This window comes from Lissotriton helveticus, chromosome 9, assembly GCF_964261635.1.
Source record: "Lissotriton helveticus chromosome 9, aLisHel1.1, whole genome shotgun sequence".
NCBI lineage: Eukaryota > Metazoa > Chordata > Amphibia > Caudata > Salamandridae > Lissotriton > Lissotriton helveticus.
The window spans coordinates 857,109,058-857,131,277 of NC_136070.1; positions in this window are offsets into that span (position 1 = coordinate 857,109,058).

The following is a 22,220-nucleotide window of genomic DNA, read 5'->3' on the forward strand; positions in this document are numbered from 1 at the left end:
TTGCACACTCACATGTATACGAGCACTGCACACCTTGGTTAACTGTGTTAATGTTGTTTTAATACCCATTGAACAACTAACTAAGTAGTGTAGCACCATGGGGCATGAATGTAGACCAGTACATAGGCGGCAAGGGATGGAGATCCATTATCTCTATTAGCAGCTGCTTGTGAACATGGTTGATCATACACGCCATGACATGTATAGACACCTGACACCTGTTAGCTTTTGATACAGCTGTGTTATTTGTTCTTGTTTTTGATGTTACCAGTTCAAATATAGAAGCGTTTAAAAAAATGAAGAATGTTCACTGAGGGCATAATTAAGTAATGTGGCCCACTTCACATGATGTGAGAGGAAATCACAGCTAAATGTGCCAGATTTTATGAATAAAACAGTATATGCCTGTTAGAAATGGGATTTGGCTGGGACTTATTCTGTTGCTGCTGTGTGTGTGTGTTGCACATACGCTTTACACATTACCTCTGGGATAAGCCTGACTGCTCATGCCAAGCTACCAAGGGGGTGAGCAGGGGTTATGTTCAGCGTGTAACTCCCTTGCCCTGACTAGAGTGGTGGTTTCTGCCTGGATTTGGCGCAAGCCCTAGCCAACCAGAAATCCATTTCTAACAGTGCTCAATTAAGTATTAAATATGCCTTTGTGAATCATGTCTGTCAGAACCCTTATCAGAAGGTCACAGGGCATGCAAGGACTACTGGGCACAACGGTCTGGTGTTTGGCCTTTTAATCCTGATGTTCCAAGGCCCAACCTACTATGGGTTCTGAGTAACTGGGCTAAGAACAAACCCTTCAGCACTTATCTACTAGTGGTAGCGCATACCAAACAGTCCTAGACTTCTCGAGAGGGAGTAGATGCATGGTATACACAGACTGACAAATCAAAACACTCTCGGCAACCCCAATACATGAATGTCTAGACAGATACTTGCTTTTATGACAAAAAGTATAATTAGTATGCAAAACGCAAATTGAAATACGGCACACAAACAATGCACAGTCTTTGTGAAACAGGAACTCTAGAGTGCTCCAGATATGTTCCTGAGTCCCACTCCCTTATCTATGGATGGTGGGTATTCCCCATTCATGTGAAGTGATCATTCAGGTTAGGCCTGCTAGAAAGTATAAGTCTCAGAAGTTTCACAAATACTTCTTAGAAGTCAAAGTGTTCAAACACAGTAGTGCTTTTAGCCAGAGAAGTTCCCACAGAAGTTAGATGGCAGGGCAGTCAGTCTTACCAGCTCTCGCTTAGAGTTGAGGTACGGTAGGCCCAGGCATGTTCCAACAGCCCAGAGGTGAGCAGATGTCTGAGCATTCTGCCATGAGGTGCAGGCATTGTTGGCACTCGTTCAATTATGCAGTACGTCTTCCTGAGCACAATGACCGGAGTAGGATGCCCCTGGATTCGGGTGATGGAATCAGTGCTCTTCACCTGTGGCTAATATCCTGTTACACTGCTCCAGGTTAACAGATCTCTTCTTCACCATGGCCCCAATCCTGGCAACAGAGGTTGTGAACAGTCCACTCTGGACGACGGCCCCATTTGATTTACAACACTGTACTTCCTGTACCAGGATGACGGCCCTCATCTTCACCACAATTGCCATAAATCAAGTATTGAAAAATATAATACACAAAGAACAGTGTGCATTCATATTTTTTTCAGAATTCAGGGTTATTTGGACCACAATTGAAGGAATCAAATTCTTGTTATCTCGTAAAATTTCTTTGGTACATAGCACTTTAGAAAAATAATTTTAAAAAAAGGACATCCACTGAATAAGCGATGAATAGGCAAATACGATCTTGTGATAACGTTTTTTTTTTGGGGGGGGGGGGGGGGGGGGGGGTTCCCAATAGAGTAGCAACAGCCAACATGTGCTTGACACCATGGTGGTATACGGACCGAGGTAATTTCAAGGCTGGAAAATACTGTTAAGCAAAAATAAGTATAATAAGGTTGTTTACAAATTAGTGACCACATGACAATAACATGTCTAATGTGTTGAGTTCCAGAAACCATGTTTATGCACACTTGTGGCCAACATCAAACGTAAGTTAAAAATGAATATAGACTACTTTCAGCTGTCAATCAAGTGAAGCACTCGGTGATGGTATTGTTTGAGAAATAAAAATATGGAGTATTCCCAGAAGTTTACCTCAGATGCAGTAAAATGGTTGTTAACCATTCACACCGTACGGTACTGGTTCTATCAGATCCACACGGCAAGACTATCTAGTCGTAGAAGAGGGGAGACAATTAAGCAAAAGCCATCCAAAGCCATCACATGTCTTGTGATCTTAAACAAATGCATCTGTCACTACCTGTTATAATCCTTTAAGGTTGGATCGATAATGTTGTGTCTAGCATCAGAGTGTGAGCACTGATGCATTCCAGGTGAGAATTGCGTTGCGTTGGAGAGTAGTCGGACTGTACAATTTGGCGAAAGGTTGTGAGCAGCACAACCACAAACCCGCTATACTTGAAAGGCTTCTTGCATTCGAGTTTTCATCCAGAGACATGCCATGGCAGTGCTGGAAAGCGGACGGCGGCACACCACAGCAGCAATTCCTCCTAATCCACTCTGGTCACATCAAGAGAATCAGTAACGCACAATCTGCGACACAGTGAGTGTGCGACAGTTTTGGTTTATTGTTCTGCATAACCAGTCAAACTGGGTTTGAGCTTGGTCTCGCACCTGTACTTGGTTCTGTATCGTGCTGCAAATGTCCACACCGAAACCAGGTGACAAGGGGACCCTACTCACAAGGAACCAGGGTTGTTAAATTATTATCAGAAACATTGGTTCCTGTGAAAAAATACCAAAAATCTGTACTGGTAAGTATATGCACAATCGCAATGAAAAAGGGTTAAGGTGATGTCAAAAGGAGAAAAGACCAGATACACTTTTGTTACACTTTATCACAGTTGTATTTGATATTTTGCAAGCAATATATACAGACATAAATAAAAACAGTTGTGTGAGGTGTCCCCAGTGAAAAAAATGGAACCTAAAACATAAGTGACATATTTGTGACATTAGTATTTGGTTTCCAAACTATTGTAAAGTCGACCATTTTCAACTGTACAAAAAATGACCAAGACTGTATACAATGATTCTCATGGTTTTAATGTTTCGCTTTTGTTCTTTGTCGACGACCTTTGGACCCAGTGTGTAATGTAGGGTCTCTTCTGGACCTAGGAATGTACGGACATGTGAATGGATGTTTATAATAGTTTTAGTCAACACATTTTAAAAGTGACCTGCAATGAAAGTTGATGCTGCATCTGTGATTCAGGTTGTGGATGATATATTTGCCTGGGAAGGTTTGCCAAAGAGACTGTTCACAGATAATGGACTGCAGTTTACCTCCAAGGAGTAAAGGAATTTTCGGAAAGGACTATTTCACATCATTGTACCACCCAGCTGGGAGTTGATGTGTTGAGCATTTTAATAGGGTTATCATGGTGAACATTCACATTTCAATGAGGAAAAGTGTTTCATGGCAATTACAATTGGCAAAATTACAATGAGCGTATTGCACTACACCAAAAGTAACTGGTTTTTATATATTTAAGGATGTAGGGCACTATCTCTGTGCACCCTTCAGATGCAGAGATGATGTGGTTATGTAATGTATGTGTCGGTGTCTGGATCCAAGGATCCAGACTAGAGATCCAGGGCCAGGCTGACGGCGGTATCAGGAGTTCTGCTGGAATGACTGCAGTGCTCTCACCACCCAGATGTCAGTCTCCTCAGGCTGGTGGTTGTCTCCTATCAGGATGGTGCAGTATTCAAGTGATGCTACCTGACAGCCCAGCCACAGCAGAGCCCTAATTGCACTGTGTTAGATTTGGGGGTCTCTAATTGGCACAGGTAGGTACTTGTGACAAATAGGGACCCTTGCCTCTAGTCAGGATAAGGGGATTACACTCCTAAAATAACCCCTGCTCACCCCCTTGGTAGCTTGCCACGAGCAGACAGGCTTTTCTCAGAGGCAGTGTATAACGCATTTGTGACCACATACAGTAACCCAGTGACAACACTACAGATGAACACCACACAAGGTTTTATATAAAAAATAAGTATACTTTATATAGATTTACCACAAGACCATAAACAACAAAAATACACAATACTGTTACGTTAAGATGGTAGTTCTAGCTTAGTTCAGTTCAGTTCTTAAGATGCAACACTTTGCTTTAATGTACCTTACGATGCATTGCGCTTCAACGACAAGCAATGTCGCAGCGTTGAAAATGCGGCAAATTTCCGGTGTAAAGAAATAAAGATGTGAAGATCTTCCAGATGCTGCACACTTCTCCGGGGATGCGAGAAGTTCTTGGTTCGATGCAGCGACACCCAGTTTCAGCTGCATCACTCTTCTCCCATGTTTTGCGTGAAGCTTCCGCACAATGCGAAAACTACAGCGGCGACATCCTTGTTCAGAAATGCAACGGAAGCAGCTCCGACGGCAGCATGCTTCTCGGGGGATGCGAGGCGCTTTCCTCGATGGGGTGCAATGCTACAGTTGCAGCGGCGACACCCTTCTTCAGAAGTGCGACGGCAACAACAGCGAAGACGACACACTTCTTCCTAGTTGTGAGACCTTTCTCACTATGCGGTGCAGTGCGACAACTCCAGCGGCGACACCCTTGTCCAGAAGTGCGAAGCCAGGGAGCAGCGACGGTGACACGCTTTCTCTTTGTTGCGAGGCGCTTCTCTCAATGTGGTGCAGTGCTACAACTCTAACGGTGACACCCTTGTTCAGAAGTGCGATGGCAGCAGCAGTGACGGCGGCACGCTTCTTCTTCGTTGAGTTGCGCTTCCAGCTCCTTGCGACACACAGTCCCTCAGAAGGCCCAAAAAAAGCAGCAGGCACTTCCAAAAAACTCTGGAGAGCTGGGGGTTGAAGTCTGTTGTTCCTGAGACTTCATCAGGAGGCAAGTTTTTTTTCAAGCCTGGGGAGATCCTTCTCGAGTTGAAAATAAAGCACCCAAAGTTCTTTCTCCTTTCTTTGGCAGTCAGGCAACCATTGCAGGCCAATCCCCTAAGCAGCACTTCAGCTTAGGAATAGTCTCTCCTCAGCTTCTTCAGGTTCCTCCCCTCAGAAAAGGTTTCTTCTTGTAGTCCAAAAGTGATCTAATTTCTTGGGACCAGGGTCCCAATATTTATACCCCAAAATCATTTGTTCTTTGAGGGGAGAGGGGCCTTTGCCTAGTCCAAACCAGTTCCTGAGCACTTTGTTTACAGGACTCCTTCCTTCTATTCACTGTGCAGGCTAGAGACATCAGCCGCCCCACAGGAGGTGTGTAGTAGCAAGCCTCAGCCAGGCCTACCAGTGCAAGGGATTCGCCCTTCTCTACACAGAGTTCTTAGACCAATAGCAAGAAGTTGGCACAGAAACTGGAATAGAAAAGACAAAGTTTATTAAACCTCATGAGGTGGAACTACATTCACACAACACCCTTCGGTAGAGTATGAGGTAGCATACTGACTGGAAGGAGCTAGGGGCCAGATGTAGCTCGCCAAATACCGGTCGGTAACTGCCGATTTCGGCCGTTACCGACCGGTATTTGGGATTTGTAATGTAGGGGGCCATTGATTTACAGAATCAGTAATTTTACCGATTCGCTAAATAAATATACAGAGATGGTAAAATACCGAATTGGTAAATTTACAGATTCTGTAAATCAATACGTAGGTGGCACTGTAATCAGTACCACAGGCCCTTACCGGTTGGTTATTTACCATGGAATACTGGCCTAGATGTAGGTAAATGTGATTTACCGATTCATAAATACCGAATTTTACCGATTCGGTATTCATGAATCGGTAAATCAAATGTAGGTAGAAATTCGGTAAAAAATACCGAATCGGTATGATTCGGTATTTACCGAATCGGTAATTACCGAATCGGTATTGGCCATTGATTCCTATGGGCCTTGAAGCCCATGGGAATCAATGGCAAATACCGATTCGGTAATTACCGAATCGGTAAAAATACCGAATTGCCAAGGGGGACAGGGTGTCACTTTGAGACCCTGTTGCACCCCTGTTTCTGGCTTGTGTGCCATGTGACACACATACATGCCCTTAGGGCATGTCTGTGTGCCACATGGCACAGGTGTACATGCACAGATGTGCATGTACACAGGAATTAGTTATTTACCATGGAATAGTATTCCATGGTAAATAACGATTTTGTAAGGGCCTGTGGCACTGATTACAGGGCCACCCACATATTGATTTACAGAATCGGTAAATTTACCGATTCGGTATTTTACTGACTCTGTATATTTACCGAAGCGGTAAATTTACCGATTCTGTAAATCAATGGCCCCCTACATTACAAATCCCAAATACCGGTCGGTAACGGCCGAAATCGGCCGTTACCAACCGTATTTGGCGAGCTACATCTGGCCCCAAAATAACGAATTCCTGTGTACATACATGTGTTGCACTGCAGACGCAGCTCGGGTCTTTCGGGCCGCGGGACACACGGACTCGGTACTCCCCGTACCACAGCGCGTGTCGCACCCAGAGCTTTGCTGCCTCGTAGTCCGGCCCTCAGTTCGGGTCGCAACACGGGCTCAGCGTGATCCTTCGAGCTGCGGTACACCCGGAATCAGTACTCCACGTACCACTGTGCGAGTCGCACCCGGAGCTCTGCTGCCTCATAGTCCGGCCCTCAGTTCGGGTCGCACCGCGGGCTCAGCGTGATCCTTCGAACCGCGGGACACCCGGAATCAGTACCCCACGTACCACGGGGTGAGTCACACCCGGAGGGGGGAGAGATTCTTTCTGCACACCAAGGCGGGCCAGGGCCTGGCTCGAGTTGCGCTAACATCAGCCGGGCTTGAGTGGGGGCACAGAGGGGTCTTCTTCTGATCCTAATCCCGGGGAGCGCCACGACCCGGTCTGCAGGACTTACTCCCGATACTTGGGTTCTTCTGGCGAGTTCACACCCCGGGAGAGCCACGACCAGGTCTGCAGGGATTACTCCGGATCCTCGGGTTCTTCTGGCGAGTTCACACCCCGGGAGAGCCGCGACCAGGTCTGCAGGGGTTACTTCCGATCCTCGGGTTCTTCTCCTCGGACGGGATGCGAACACCTCAGCAGGGCACTCTGGTACCAGGATACAACTAACTATCCTCCTGAGGTCACACCCGTTATATCTCCCCTCTTCCCTTTCAAGTTCCAGCCCTCCCAGATGGCTCCTTGGGTCTGGGCCAGATTGTCGGTGCCTCCGGCCATCTGGCACTCGACTCCTTTGAAGTCCGGAGGTGGGCTTTTCCGCCGCCCAGCAGGGAGCGGAGCCGTTTCGGGCAGGAGGGGGGAATGAAACTCCTCCGCCCCCTTCCCCTCGGAAAAGGATCGCGACGCACAGCTGGGCAGGGGTTGATGGGGGGTTCAGGTTTCTCTGGAGTTGGGACCCTGTGGGGGGAGGCGCTGGGGGGCCCAAGTTTCTATCATTGGGCCTGGGCACTAGGCTTCCTGCTACTGGGGGAATTGGGGTTCTAGGTCGGGGTGGCTACGCTACTTCTGGGATCATGGGAGGATGTATGTAGGACAGAGGACAGGGCTACGCTGGGGGCGGCCGTGCACCGGGGACGGTAGGGGCCCGGGGGTTAAGAGGGCCCATGCCAAGGAGGACAGGTCTAACAGGAGGCAACAGCAAAAAATGGAAGGGAGACCCACGCCGTGGTGTCAGGTCTAACACGTGTCCCCTCCAGCTGAAATGTGGGCAGAACTACCCTAACTCCTGGGAGTTCTCATCACTAAGGCAGAAAAATCGGGACAGACCATAAGCGTTGGTGTGTTCTCTACCAGGGCGGCGTTCCACTGTAAAGTCCATACCCTGTAGGGAAATGGACCACCTCAACAGCTTTGGATTCTCACCCCTCATCTGCATCAACCATTTGAGGGGTGTGTGGTCTGTCTGAACCCGGAAGTGAGTCCCAAACAGTTATGGTCTCAGCTTCTTCAGTGCCCAAACCACAGCAAATGCCTCACGCTCAATAACACTCCACCTCTGTTCCCGTGGAAGTAACCTCCTACTGATAAAGACTACAGGGTGATCTAGGCCCTCCTCATTCATCTGTGACTTAAAAGCCCCCACACCATGCTCTGAAGCATCTGTTTGAACAATGAACTCTCTTGAGAAGTTGGGTGCCAGGAGCACGGGCGCCGTGCACATGGCAGCTTTCAGGGCCTCAAAAGCTTGCTGATAGGTGTTAGTCCAAATCACTTTCTTGGGCTGCTTCCTAGAAGTCAGCTCAGTCAAGGGTGGAACAATGTTGCCATACACCTTGAAAAACCTCCTGTAATACCCTGTGAGTCCTAAAAAGGCCCTCACCTTTGTTTGGGTTTGGGGGGGCTCCCAAGCCAGGATGGTTTCAATCTTGGGTTGTAGGGGCGCCACCTGGCCGCTCCCAACTTGGTGTCCCAAGTACACCACGGAACCCGATCTGGCACTTACTCACCTTGATCATGAGGCCTGCCTTCTGCAGTGCCAACAACACTTCCCAGACGTGGCGCAGATGTTCCTCCCAACTGGCACTGAACACTGCAATGTCATCCAGGTAGGAGGCACTGAACTCACCCAGTCCAACTAACACCTGGCTGACCAACCTCTGAAAGGTGGCTGGGGCATTCTTCATCCCAAAGGGCATAACCTGGAAGTGGAAATGCCCATCTGGTGTGGAGAATGCTGACCTCTCCCTTGCCCCATCAGTCAAGGCGATCTGCCAGTACCCAGACGTCAAGTCAAACGTGCTGAGGTACCGTGCAGCCCCTAGCCGATCAATGAGCTCATCAGCTTTGGGGATGGGTTGCGCATCAGTCTTTGTGACTGAATTGAGCCCTCGGTAGTCCACACAGAGCAGGAGTTCGGGTGTGGCACCCGGCGCGGCAGCCTTTGGGACCACTGGGCTGGCCCAAGGACTGCTAGAGGACTCAATCACCCCTAGCACAGGCATCTTTGAGACCTTTTCTTTGATGCAAGCCCTCACCCTGTCAGTTACCCTGTTATACTTGTGCTTCACAGGTAGGCTGTCTCCTGTGTCCACATCATGGACGCACCAATCTGTGACACCAGGAACCAGGGAGAACAGATCAGAAAACTGTCCCAGCAACAGGTGGCAGTCATTCTGTTGCTCAGGGGTCAGGGTGGAAGAGAGGTTAACACCATCCACTGACCCATCTTGCTCTGTTGCAGACAGGAGGTCAGGAAGAGGATCGGTCTCCTCCTCCATTCCAGCACCTATTGCTAGGAGCATGTCCACTTCAGACCTCTCTAAGTGGGGCTTAAGGCGGTTGACATGCAGACCCTCAAGGGGTTCCTGGGAGACCGCAAGTCCACCAAGTAGGTAACTGGACTTTTGCGCTCCACAACCTCAAATGATCTAGTCCACTTATCCTGGAGCGCACAGGGCTCCACTGGGGCCATGACCCACACCTTCTGTTCAGGTTGAAGCTCTACCAGAGTGGCATTCTGGTCATACCAGCGCTTCATCTCCTCCTGGCTGGATTCCAGATTCACATCAGCAAGTTGCCTGAACTGAAACGCCTAGTCTGGTTCCTGAAGGCCACAATGTAGCTATATACTTTCTGGGGAGGTTTCCTAGGAGATTGCTCCCAGCCTTCTTTGACCAGACTCAGAGGTCCTCTGATTGGGTGTCCATAGAGAAGCTCAAACGGACGGAACCCTAGAGATTTATGTGGCACCTCCCGGTATGCAAAGAGTAGGCATGGTAAGAGGACGTCCCTCTTACGCCTCATGGGTTCCTCAAGACCCATTATCATGCCCTTCAGGGTCCCGTTGAACCTTTCAACCAACCCGTTTCCTTGGGGGTGGGAAGGAGTGGTGTACTTGTAAGTTACACCACACTCCTGCCACAGGGACTTCATATACTTAGAAACTAAGTTGGTTCCCCGGTCAGACACTACCTCGCGAGGGAATCCTACTTGTGAGAAAATTCCCATCAGTGCTCGTCCCACCACGGGGGCCGTCACTGTCCTCAGAGGTATGGCTTCCGGGTACCGGGTGGCATGGTCTACCAAGACCAGGACGAACCTGATGCCCATGGCTGTCTTGGGGTCCAGTGGCCCCACAATGTCAATCCCCACCCACTCAAAGGGGGTACTGACCACAGGAAATGGCTGGAGAGGAGCCTTGTGCTTCCTCCCACTCTTTTCACTTGCCTGGCAAGTCTGACAAGTCCTGCAATGAGTGTCTGAACTCTTGCGCATTTGGGGCCAATGAAAGTGGGTGACAAGCCTTTCAAAGGTCTTGTTCTGCCCCGAATGTCCTGCCAATGGCACCTCATGAGCCAGCCCCAGTAGGAAGGCTCTGAACCTCTGGGGTACCACCAGCACACAGTCTGACCCAGGCCCAGCAACCTTAGGCTCACTATACAGGAGACCATTCTCCCAGTGAATCCAATGTGATCCTGACTGATCACCTGTTGCCTGGCTTGCAGCCTGTTGCCTCAAGCCCTCTAGAGAAGGGCATTCTCTCTGCTCCCGGCAGAATTCTTCCCTGGAGGGGCCTCCTTCCTGCTGCCAATGGGTCCACTCAGGGGGGTCCCCCGTTCAGCTATGTGTTCCCTGGTAGGCTCCAGGGCATCCCCCTCAGAGTGTACCTCCTCCTTGCAGTGGGAAAGTTGGGGGCTGGTTTCCCGCGCCTGCCACTTCTCTCTAAGGCAGGTTCCTGGGCCTCCCTCTAAGCTCCAGGTCCTCTTGAGCACCCCTACTGGCTGCCATTGACTAGGTGGTCACACGATCCACCATCTTCAAGTGAGTACTCTTCTACACCTTCTCCCAAGGTTAGCTCTCTAAATTATTCCCCAACAAACAGTCAACAGGCATGGCGGGCCTTACAGCTACCTGAAGAGTACCAGAGACCCCCCTACTCAAAGGGAACCTGAGCCATTGGACAATGGCTCTCTGTGTTGTCAGTGGCAACAACTTGGCAAAATGCATGAGGGACAATCTGCTCTTGAGACACCAGGTGACACCTGACAGGTGTCACACTGGCTCCTGTATTTCTGAGAGCCTCCACCTTTTGGCCCTTGAGGGTCACCCAGTGCCCATATTTCGTAGTGTTCCTGGGCAGCTGAGTTTCTGAGACCATCTCACGGTCTCCTAAAGAGACAAGGGTCATCTGTGTGGGACCCCACCTACCTTGGACATCAATCTCCTCCCCCAAGGGTACACTAGCCAGCTGCCGGGGGGGAGCACCAGTGGGTGCTACTTTTCCAAATAGGCGGCACCTGGGATCACTCGCCTTGTGACCCAGGTCCCAATATTTGTAACATTTCATGCGCCCCTGTGGAATAGGATTACCTGTCGGGACCCCTTGATTTTTCTCAGGGGGGCTGGGAACCTTTCCCTTGGAGAATACTTTGGGGCCCTTTGCGGAACTCCTTTTGTTTACCCTTGTCCCCCCCACTCTTCTGCTGGGGACCCTGCCCACCTTTGGCTGAGTCTCCCATGTGACCCTTGTGGGCCCGGGTGCTCACCCAGCGGTTCACTTACTATGCAAGCTTCCTAGGGTTAGTCAGCTTGCCAGCAATCAGGTATTGGCGCAGCTCAGGAAAACAATTACTAGACAAGTGCTCCCACGCAATCAAATCAAAGAGACCTTGAAAATCATGAACTTTGCTGCCCTTTACCCCACCATCCAGTGCTCTGCAAAAGAAAGTGACATATTTAACCCAGGTACTGTTCTCTATCTTCTTCCAAGGCCTGAACCTCTGCCTATAGAGTACAGGGGTCAAACCATATCTAGACATTAATGCCTCCTTCATGTGGCTGTATGAATTGTGGACTTCAGAAGGCAAGTCTAACAGTTTGTGCCGCCCCTCACTAAGGAACCTTCCCCACAACCTCGCTCCCCAATCTCTCTCAGGGACCCGGTGGGAAGACATGGCTACTTCATAGGCTCTGAACCACTGCCCAATATCATCATTTTTATAAAACTCTTTCACCACATCTTTGGGAATATACACTCTAGCTTCCACATGCGCTGGTGGTATGCTGCCACCAGAGGGAGTACTTTCTAAGCTTTTGGCCTTCAAATCCAACTCCCTCAAAACCCTCTCATGTTCAAATTGCAATTTCTTTTCTTCCAGGGCTAACTTCCTGGTCTGCACTTCTAATTCCAACTGCCCACTTAATTTCGGTTTGGTCAGCTCCATTTCATGGCTTCTAATTCTCTCTCTGTCCTCCAGCTCCTCTGGAGACAGACTCTTGTTAGAAACACTGCTACATGCGGGAGAAGGTGCTTTCCTTCCTCCTTGACCCACTGGTCCTTCCAGCTGTACATCTGCATTGTCACCCCCTTCCTCAATCTCAGGGATTTTCCTTGCTTCTACCCAGCTCCTCAGCGCGTTGTAGAACTCTTCCTCTGTACCTAGAGGTGGAAACATTGAATTTCTTGCAAAAGTACTTAAGCTGCCTTACTTAGTAGCTTTCCAGTTTCTCTTCTTCCCAATCACAACCAATAGAAGCTATGGATTCTGTATCCTCCATGACAACTGAATTAGGCATCTTTCAAAAATAGAAAATCCAAAAAGAAATCTACCAAAAAGTATGTGGTTGCGTTATGGTCTGATCTCATTAAGTAGTGTTCACCAATCACTGTACATGAGTCACAAATGCAAGTCCAGAATCCTCACCGCTGACCACCAATGTTAGATTTGGGGGTCTCTAGTTGACACAGGTAGGTACTTGTGACAAATAGGGACCCTTACCTCAGGTCAGGATAAGGGGATTACACTCATAAAAAAAACCCTGCTCACCCCTTTGCTAACATGGCACGAGCAGACAGGCAAATCTCAGAGGCAGTGTGTATAGCATTTGTGACCACATACAGTAACCCAGTGACAACACAACAGATGAACACCACACAAGGTTTTATATAAAAAATATGTATACTTTATATAGATTTACCACAAGACCATAAATGACAAAAATACACAATACTGTTACTTTAAGAAGGTAGTTTTAGCTTAGTTCAGTTCAGTTCTTAAGATGCAACACTTTGCGTCAGTGTACCTTACAATGCATTGAGCTTCCACGACAAGCAATGTTGCAAAGATGAAAATGCAGCAAAGTTCCGGTGCAAAGAAATAAAGACATGAAGATCTTCCAGATGCGGCACGTTCTTCGGGGATGCGAGAAGTTCTCGGTTTGATGCGTGGACTGCAGCGGCAACACCCTTGTTCAACAATGCGACGGCAGCAGCTTCAGCTGTGACACTTTTCTTCCATGTTTTGTGTAAAGCTTCCGCACAATGCGACAACTACAGCGGCGGCATTCTTGATCAGAAATGTGACGGCAGCAGCTCCGACGGCAGCGCACTTATCAGGGGATGCAAGGCGCTTTCCTCGATGCGGTGCAATGCGACAGTTCCAGCGGGGACACCCTTGTTCAGAAGTGCGATGGCAGCAACAGCGAAGGCGACACGCTTCTTCCTCATTGCAACACTCTTCTCACTATGCGGTGCAGTGCGACAACTCCAGTGGTGACACCCTTGTTCAGAAGTGCGACGGCAGGCAGCAGCGACGGTGACACACTTTCTCTTTGTTGCGAGACGTTTCTCTTGAAAAGGTGCAGTGCGACAACTCCAGCGGCGACACCCTTGTTCAGAAGTGCGATGGCAGCAGCAGCGACGGCGAAATGCTTCTTCTTCGTTGAATCGCTCTTCCAGCTCCTTGCAACATGCAGTCCCTCAGAAGGCCCAAAAACAGCAGCAGGCACTTCCAAAGAATTCTGGGGAGCTGGGGTTTGAAGTCTGTTGTCCCTGAGACTTCAGCAGGACGCAAGCTCTTTTCCAAGCCCTTGGAGATCCTTCACAAGTTGAAAATAAAGCACATAAAGTTCTTTCTCCTTTCTTTGGCAGTCAGGCAACCACTACAGGCCAATCCCCTAAGCAGCACTTCAGCTTAGGGATAGTCTCTCCTCAGTTTCTTCAGGTTCCTCTCCTCAGCAAAGGTTTCTTCTTGTAGTCCAAAAGTGATCTAATTTCTTGGGATCAGGATCCCAATATTTCTACCCCAAAATCCTTTGTTTTCCTTGAGGGGAGAGGGGCCTTTGCCTTGTCCAAACCAGTTCCTGAGCACTTTGTTTACAGGACTCCTTCCTTCTATTCACTGTGCAGGGCAGAGACATCAGCCGCCCCACAGGAGGTGGAGCCAGCACAGGGGAGGGAAGACACAGCCCTGGAGCACTTTGTTGACAAGATTCATTCTCTCCTTTCACAGTGCAGGGCATAGACATCTGACAAGCCACAGGAGGTGGAGCCAGCATTGTAGTGGGAAGGCGGCTCAGCCCTATTCAGGTCCCAGGTGTAAACCTCCCTCCCATCTAGATGCAGATCTCTCTATTCACCACTGGACTGCCCCAGCTTGTCTCCTGGAATCCCCCAGCCCTGTCTCTCACAAACCCAGACAAAAGAGTACAAAACCTAGCAGAGGCAGGCTTGAAAGGTTAGGCAGGAAAATACTTACTTTCTAAAAAGGGGTATTTTCAAACACAGAAAGTTAAAACCAACTTCCCTAGAATATGTATTTTATCATTCTGAGTTCAGTCATACTAAACTCGAATTTCTACCATGTTCCCTGAATCAGTTAGGATTATAAAATGTAATAATTCTAACAGCCCATTCTGGCCTATGGAGAACAGGTAGCCTTGCAATAGTGAAACACGAAAATGGCTGTAATTCACTATTAGGACATGCCACACACACACCAGGATATGTCCTACCTTATACTTACAATGCACCCTGCCCTTGCGCCTACCTTAGGGTTGTCTGATATGAAGAAAAGGGAAGGTTTAGGGACTGGCAAGTGGGTGCACTTGCCCAGTCAGCATGACAGTACCAGACTGCACACAGGCTCTGCAATGGCAGAACTTTAGACACATCTTACAAGGCTGCTTCTATGGGTGGCACAACCAGTGCTGCAGGCCCAATAGCAGCATTTGGATTACAAGCCCTGGGCACCCCTGGTGCACTGTACTAGGGTCTGACAAGTAAACCAAACAGTCAATAATGGAATAACCAGTTAATACATTCATGTACAATAGGGAGTACTGCACTGTGGCACTGAACAGCAGTGGCACAGTGCCCAAAGCATCTAACACCAGCAAAAATGCATGAGGCAACAGCAAAAATGGAAGGGAGACCCAGGCCAATGGTGCCAGGTCTAACACACTGCACTGGGGCAACTGTTAAACTGCATTTGATTTTCTCATTACTGCCTAGTACATATACCCCAATACTGAGCAATTATAAGTTTAACTCCATGGAGTGGGAAATTACAGTTAGGGTCTGATTTGTCAGGTCATAATACCACATGAAAGCTGATATCCCCTGGGGCTTTACTGCATATATTTACCACCCATTCTAAGCAGGTGGTAACTGATTCAGGGGCCTGTGGGTGAGGTGGTGGGTGAAGGAGTAGTATGTGGGGAGGAGACATGGGAAGGGATTTTCTTCTAGTGAGATGAGGAATGTATTCCCTTTATTGTTTCAAAAGCACTTTGCTGATGTAGCAGAGCTTCATTTGATTTTTCCACCTTGAATTGATAGGTGGAAAACTCTGGTCAGGTTCTTCCACACCCAGTACAATCTGGTTCCTTAAAACATAAAAACTGATGTGCTTCAGCTACAACTCAAACTTTAATACTCCTTCTGTGCTCTATCATGGGGTGTTGCAGCTGTGCAAAAGACAAACAGATGATGGACGGAATGCAGAGCAAATCAAGCATTCACCCCCAGTCAAGAGATCTGGGTTAAATCCATCATTATTTTGCTCCCCATGCCACCCCAGGTTAGACCCAGCCATATGCAAATCAGCCTTGACCCTGTTCCTTAAGGGAACAGTCCAGCCCAATCCATTGTTCTTTTGCTCACCATGCCACCACAGTTTAGACACAACCATATGCAAATCAGCCTTGACCCTGTTCCGTATGGGAACAGCCCATCCTGAACTGCCAAGCCAGGTCCTCCCTGGACTAAAAAATAAGCATCCTGGGAATGGTTTTGGGGCATCACCCCCTCATCATCCAGGCTAGCTTGAATCCAGTGACCCAGTGAGTCCATGACTCACATCTGGGCATACCAGGTGCACTGAGAGCAAGAAAGCAATAGCCAAACAGATGATGGACTGAATGCAGAGCAAATCAAACATTCACCCCCAGTCAAGAGATCTAGGTTAAATCCATTGTTTTGTTGCTCACCATGACACCCCAGTTTGGACCCAGCCATATGCTACTCAGTCTTGACCCTGTTCCTTATGGGAACAGTCCAGCCCGAATTGCCAAGTCAGGTTCTCCCTGGACCTGAAACAAGCATCCCGGGACCGGTTTTAGGGCATCAACCCTCATCAGCCAGGCTACCTTGAATCCAGTGACACTGAGCCCAGGACCCACGTCTGGGTATACCCGGCACAATTAGGTCGAGAAAGCAAAAGACACACAGATGATGGTCATTCTTTACTGACAATATGACAGCCCAGTAAAGCCACAGGCTCACTGAGCACCCTCACAGACCAGCCATCTTGGATGTCTACCTTATTGTGTTCAATCCGCCCTCACCTATTAATAGAATAACATATGCAGTTAGAAAGTATTAGTAGCAGAGCATAAAATAGTTAAAGGCATACAGTATGCATGTGATACTGTAAGAATATAAAAAATAAGTTTAAGCATTGTGTTACGTAAGTTAGCATTCACTGTGCCATTTTGTGTATGGGTGCAATTGTAAATCATGATCGAAACTAATCCTTTGCTCGTTAAAGAAATACCTTCTTCTAAGTTATGTTTCTTCTCTTTGAGTTGTGCTACACTAATAAATGCCCTGTTCCTATTAGCACATACCTTTCCTTTTAGATATAGGCCTTCTCCCACTAATCTAGTGGTGGGCACAGGCAGAGTGACCTTGAATAGTATATAATGTGTGCCCGGCCTCAGAATCTAAACTTACCCTGTAGTGAGGGCTGGGCCTTGTTTGCGCACATTGCTATGTTAGCATAGGCTTATTAGAAGTTTAAACGCCATTTTGCCTTTTGCTGCTTTTTGCACAAAACACTGCATATTGCTGTTGTTGTAAGTTAGGCTGCGTGAATTACTTCACATGAGAATGGCTTGTTTTCGGCATCCCTAGACTTACATCATGACCCTAGTCTGCTAAGTGAGTGCTAAAGCCTCCAAGGTTATCTTAACAAGGTAGCTGTTGTTCGGGCTGGTCCGCTCACGTTTTAGACATAACATACATGCAGCTGCAGCCTACTGAGATTCTAGCACTTTAATATTGCACTCAAGGCATGATTTCAAGCACTTGGAAGAATTCAGTTTCCAGAGAGACAGAGAACTTTTGCAGGTCCTGATGTGATACACTCCTGCTGATTTTAGAGGTATGGGGTCCCCCACACAAGCCTAAGAGACCTTCTATAGTTTATAAAATATAGTTCCTAGCTAGGGAGGGTGATACACTAGGCACCATGAGACCTGTTTTCACAATCATTGTAAAACGATTTCTCCTTTTGTGTTTTATGGAATTGTAACAATGCTGATAATATTATTTCTAATCATATGTCTGCTATGTTAGCAAAGATACTGCATCTTAGAGCACGCCGGTAAAATAAACATTTAACCATTTAAACATTTTCTGGGTCTCTTTTTACTCCTGTTGTGGACTGGTATGAGAATAACAAATGAAAAAGTGTTCTTGATTCCCACCATTCCTGAGTAACCTAAGTCGCTGTTGGACTTGGCCCTTCTGGCAGGCTCACCCCTGAACTTTTTGCCTGGTATTATTCAATAATTTGAGTGATTTCTGGTCTATGCGCACTTTCACTGTGTCCCAGTGGAAAGTGCGTGCGCACTCTGAGTGCGTGTGGTGAGATAGGCCTTCCCTCCCATAGGAATGCATGGGGAATGTATGTGTCCCTGGTAGTTTCTGATGCGTGGGGTGTGCAGGCTCGAGTCTGGTATGTGCAGACTCGTGTGATTGAATGCTGCGCAATGGTGTGTGCAGCGTGTTTGTGTCTAATATGGAAGTGCCACTTCTAGAAGTGTGCCTGTCTGTGCAGTGAATGTGCTGGCTTGTGATTGGCTGGAGCTGGCTGGTGTGCCAGGTTCCATGAGTCATGATGGGTCTGCCCCGGTGATGAGTGTTGAGATTAGCATGTGTGATGTGAGGAAGTGGTGCAAATTGGGACCTTAATAGGGCTGGGCTTTCCCCACACAATGCTGGCTCCTCCCCCTGTGGTGTGTCTAATGTCCCTAGCCTGGCCAGTGAAAGGAAAGGGTGGTTGGGCACATCACAGTGCTCCAAAACCAGCTGCGACTGTTTTCCCCCCACCCTGCACCCTGAGACAAAGGAATTCACTGTATAAAAAGGGGCTGTGTCCCCTTAGAAAATCTTCTTGTTTCTGACTGGAATCTACCAGGGGTGTGCTGCTGCTTGGGCCCAGGGGAAGGCTTGCCTCCCTGGGCCCTGCCCAGCCCCTGGATGCCTTGCATTGCTGGAGGAATTTCCTTTTCTGGGAGCTGCTGTGCTCCACCTTTTATCCTGGACCACTGGGACCCATTTTGTGCTTTTTGGAAGTTGCCGAGGCTTGTTGTAGCCTTCCTGCGCCTCATTGTGGGGATTGGGCGCTTTGATTTGACCTCCCTGGGAAAGGGAGAGCTTGGGGGCTGAGCAGCGCGGTGCTGCAGCCCTTCCCGAGGGGATCCCCCTCGTAGGGATTCCCCCTCCTCTTTTTGTGCCCAAGTCTCGATATATTTTTATTTACGGGTGCCACCCCGTCTTTCTGCCCCCTTAGCGAGTGCCCACCTCACTTCTGCGTTTATTGGATGCTTCTAGGGTGCCCACCCCTCGTTGTTGCCCCAGGAATCACCGCCACGGCCCTCGCGCCGAACACAGGAAATCAGGCACCGTCGTGACTGACTCTGGGCGGGACTTCTGGTTTGGAAAGGAAGTCCCGCCCGCGGACGCGCGCTGATTGGGGGAAGCTGCCCTGAGGAAGATTGAGCCAGGGGCATCGCAGGCTCCATTCCTAAGTCCCGGCCCGAGATGGGGGGGCCGGGTGAAGCAGGGCAACTGGTAAGGCGGGGCTCCCATGGCAAGGGAGAGCCCCGAGAGCCGCCACAAAAAAGCTGTAAGCGAAAGTCGGCCGAGTCATGGCCTACCGCGGCCCGGGGCTCCTGTGAGTTAGGGAGAGCCCCGGGGCCGCCAACAGAACCAATCACCAGTGCTGCGGGGCTCCCCTGCTGTGGAGGGAGCCCCGGTGACAGAAGACCTCGCCAGCCTGTACCGAGCCCAAGCAGGTCCCGCCAGAGATGATCGACCCGGTGAATGTTCTGGGGGCTTCGGGAGTGTTTTTGTACCTGTATATGGCACAGCATCAGGGGTACCTTCAGGGCGGCCCCGGATGGCAGTGGGCTGCCCCAACGTGTTATTAATATTGCCCAGAGCCTAGAAGGCTCCAACGATTGGGGGACATATTCTAAAAGGGCCCAGTAGGGTCCTCAGGGGTCAGTGATATCCCAGTTTGGGCATAGTTGTTCTCTAGAGCCCCGTGGCTCCCCCAGGGATACCCTTATGAGAAGCCACCTTCTGGGGGCATGAGGAGTTTAGGAGCCAGAGTGCTCCAACTGGCATAATTGATTCCAGAGGGCTCCAACCATTTGCAGGCATGTTTTGTGTCAGAGCCTGTGTGGCTCCAATGTTTGGACGCAGTTTGGTTTCTAGGATCAGTGAGGGCCCTGTCGCAGTTTTGTTGTTTCCCAGCTGCCCAGCAAGTAGTGGGCAGCTGCACCATTTAAGTCTTTCTTTCTAGGGACTTATTCTTTGGAGTAGGAGTGAGCCGCACTCCTTTGCCCCTACTTGGCCTTCCCCAGCTGCGCAGCACTTAGTGCCAGCTGCAGCGTTTAGGCCCTGTTCTGTCCCTATCCTCAGCTGCCCAGCAAGTAGTGGGCAGGTGCTACATTTAGATTTTTGGCGCAGTGGCGCAACCTGGACTTTGTTGTGAGTTATGTGCTTCTTAGGGTGCTAGGAAATGTACTGTGTGTTGTATGTTTTGCGCACCCTGTGTTCTGGTACCTCTGAAGGTGCTTTTATGCATCATGTACAAAGTTGCTTTCCTTACACCGCTGAATGTATGTTCATGCATCATGTGTTTTCTTCTCCTACACCTCTGAATGTTGTGATGCATCATGTGTAATGTTCTCATGTTTATACCCCTAAATGTATAGTGATACTTAGGTGGTTGTTCTTCCTAGTACAGGTGTTGCTAGTGAGGTCCTGGTTCCCTGCGTGACATTCTCCTAAGGTGGTTAGGGTTGCGTTGGTGGTACTTACCTCTTATCAGTGATTCCTGGTTGTGTGCTACATGATTATTTGGTGCTTAACTATCTCCAAGGGCTTGTTACTGAGCTTGCCCCCTGACCAGAGTCCCAGAACCAGTGGACTCTATTGTGCCTTCCCTGACAAATTGCTGGGACTTGTCTGATCTCCTTGGGCTGCTGGGGCCTCGCCTGAAGTGTGCCTCGCTCACTCCCCTGCAGCTTGTGCCTAGCCGCCCCCGCCAAGAGCCGCACCACTCCTTGTGAAGCCGTGCTGTGCTCCGCCTGGGCCGCCCGCATCCTGCACCTCGGCAGCTTTTGCCTGGGAAGCCCTCATGCCTTGAGTCGCGCCACTCTCCTCTGAGCCGCGTCCGCTTCGCGCGGCCGCCCGCACCTTGCCCCTCTCCTCCTCTGAGCCCACACCTTGGTCGCCCCAACCAAACGCTTGTAGCGCGCGGGTCGCTACCGCCCTCTCAGGCCTACTGAGGAGATCACTCACATTATACCACGCAACCAGAACGGAAGGTACGGTCCGTATCCGCCGCCAGTTATTATATGTTCTATGTTCTAAAAGTGTTACCTCTAAAAGTGCTTATTCCTGACAGTGGTCCAGTTGGCCCTGTCCTGTACATATATCCCCTGTAAATTCTGCCCGTGCCTCTGGCACATTGTAAAGTGTGTATTTACTGTCTAATGTGTTTTGTAATACAAAGGCTATTTTTACATATACCTTGTGTGGAGTTCCTTTTGTGGGGGGGCCTGGGATGTTGTTTCTGGGGGTGTGTGCGCAAACGCTTAACTCACATTGCCTCTGAGTTTAGCCTTACTGCTCGTGTCACGTTACCAAGGGGGTGAGCAGGGGTTATCTTGGCATGTAACTCTCTTGCCCTGACTTAGGAATGGTGGTTTCTGACTGACCTTGGCACAAGCCTTGGCCAGCCGGAAATCCCATTTCTAACAGTCGCATGATCTGGGTTGTCTAATAATTGGTTCCTTTGCTATAGGACGAAGAGCTAATGTGACACTGATGCTAGTCGGTTAGGGGTTGTAGGTACTAAGGTGAGTTTTTTAGTCCACCACAATTCACTGAGGTCTTTTGTCTCTGTGCACAGTTCTGTGTCTGACCAAAACCCCCGCAACAACCCTGTTGTAATTTACTGTCCCTTAAATACCAAGGAGGATGAGAGGTCTAAAGTGGGTGGTAGCACAAGAAAGCTATGAGACAGGTGGATAGTAGAGTAGCAGTTGGCCGAGATATTCCCATCAAACCACCCTATCTTGGCGGAATCTCATCATATGGGATGTTTGTAGAGACACCCGACTCTACCGCCCAAACCATCAGCTAATGGTGCGGGAGTGGATGAAGATATACACTCATGCCAAACTGTTGCTCTTAAGATGGTGATGGAAGTGTGCGTGCAGTGCTATAGTGAAAAAATTAAAATTAGCGACTCAGACAGAAACATTTTATTAAAGAAAGTCTGAGTGTTAATGTTAAAAACACGCCAGGTAGTTGGAACTAATGACTACACTATGGCGCTATGCAGGTGGTCAACATGTTTCAGCCTAAAGGACGTCTCGTCAGGCTTTCGTCAGGACCAAGTTGGTAAGCTACTGCCACTGAAGTGCAAGTGATTTACAAAACAAAAAGTGAAAAATGAGAAAAGAGTAACATAATTAAAGATGCGAATAACTACCATGAACTTGGAACCCCAATGTCCATGCGTAAGAAGAAATGTTCTTTTACAATCCTGAAAAAATATAAACAAAATTGTGTGCATTAAAAATATGTACCACAAGCTCATAGAGAAAACGTGCACCACACCATAAACAGGGTCAAA